Below are 2,243 nucleotides of genomic sequence, written 5' to 3' on the forward strand. Positions count from 1 at the left end.
TTTGAGCTCGGCGTGCCAGCATTTTGAAAAACCCTAACTTAACTCTGGTGCCGTGTCACATATAGAAATGTTTTGATATTTGCAACCATAGGAAAACAAAGATTTATATTTTTGATATTTATTTTATATATTTAAATACCATTTAACAAAGAAAAATCAACAACAAAAAATGAGTTTGTGTGTCACCTCTGACACGCGTGTCATAGGTTCGCCATCACTGCCCTAGGACAACTGTATCTGCATGCAAGTAAATAAAGTTGGACACATAAGGTACGCCATATACAAAAAGTCACTCACTCATAATGGACCCACCATGCAAATATAAGAGCTAACATTATAAAACTCTCGGATGAAAACATTTGAGTAAACCTTCATGACCTTGGATTTGGCACTGATTTCTTAAATATTAGATCCAAAGCAAAAGCAACAAAGGAAAACAATAGGTAAATGGTTCCATCAAAATGAACACCTTTTTGCATTAAAAGTCTATCAAGAGAGAAAAAAAGATATCCTCCATCATGTGAGAGAGCATTGGCGAATTATACTTCTAGTGAGAGTCTAGTATCCAGAAGAGAGAAAAGCCCTTACAACTCCAAAAAAAAGAGAAAAGACCAACCATACAGATCAGTAGATGACCTGAATGAGGATACACAAATGACCAACAATCACATGATGATATATCAGTATTCCTTAGCAAAAGAAAATCAAAACTAGAGTAATAGCTGTAACATCCATTAGGATGTCTAAAACTTAGGAAAAGGAAAATAACAAGTATTTGGGGAAAGCAAGGAAATAAAAAAAATTATACATTGTTGGTGGGATTTTTAAATGGTACAGTGACTGTTGAAAATGGTTTGGCGGTCCTCACAAGTTTAAATATATAATAAGTATATGACGCAGTAATTCCACTCCTAGAGATACCCCCCAAATAAAATCAAGCATTTAAAATACATGAAAGTGTATGTTCATAGTAGCACAAGTCAAAACAGCCAAAGATGAAAGCAACCCAAATGCCCACGGACTGACAAGTGCATACACATAACACGGACTATCCATGCAATGGAATATTATGCAGCCATAAGAAAGAGTGTTATAATGAAGATGAACTTTGAAGTCATTATTCTAAGAAAAAGAAGCCCGACACCAAAGGTCACATAATGTATGATTCAATATATATGAAGTGTTTGGAATAAGCCAATCCATAAAGACAGAAAGTTGTTTAGTGGTTGCCAGGGGCTGGGGGCAGGCGGAATGAGGAGTGACTGACTTCCTACTGGCTATGAGATTTCCTTCAGGACATGGCAAAGGGTTTTGTAAGATGACAGATGTGATGGTTTCACAATACTGTGAATTTACTTAATGCCACTGAATGGAATACTTTACAATGGTTAATTTTACAATGTGTGCTTCAATTCAGAACAATTTCAACTCTATAAATATAGAGTTTCAATGTAATATAATAGTCAAGTGTTTGGAAAAAACTAACCTTTTAATTTTCATGCATTCATTAAAAATATTAAGCCCATTGTTGCTTACATATAAATAAGCTTCATGAAAAAAATCACTCTATTTTTGAAATTTAAAAAAATATTGCAAGTGTGGTTTTGATTTTAATAAATGGGCAAAGGACTTGAGTAGACACATCCCCAAAGAGGACGTACAGATGCCCAATAAACATGAAAAAATGCTCAATGGCACTCATCATCAGAAAGATGCAAATTATAACCACAAGATATCACCTCACACCTGTCAGAATGGCTGTCATCAATAAATCAACAAACAACAAGTGTTGGTGAGGATGCAGACTGATGCAGCCACTGGGAAAAACAGTATGGAGTTTCTTCAAAAAATTAAAAATGGAATTGCCTTACAACCCAGTCATTTCACTTCTGGGAATATATCTGAAGAAACCTGCCACACTAATTGAAGAGAATATATGCACCCCTATGTTTATTTACAATAGCCAAGATTTGGAAGCAGCCCAAGTGCCCATCAATAAAAAAGTGGATAAAAAAAGCTGTGGTTTCCCTAGCAGATTTGGCTCAGAGGATAGAGCATTGGTGTGTAGACTGAAGGGTCCCAAGGACACGTACCTTGGTCATAGGCTAGATATCTGGCCCTAGTCCGGTCGCTAGCAGGAGGCATCCAATCAATGTGTCTCTCTCACATCAATGCTTCTCTCTGTGTATCTCTCCCCCTCCCGCTCTCTCTAAAAAATCAATGGAAAAATATCCTCAGGTGAG

Source organism: Myotis nattereri (genome assembly GCF_964212035.1).
Source record: "Myotis nattereri genome assembly, chromosome: X".
NCBI classification, from domain to species: Eukaryota; Metazoa; Chordata; class Mammalia; order Chiroptera; family Vespertilionidae; genus Myotis; species Myotis nattereri.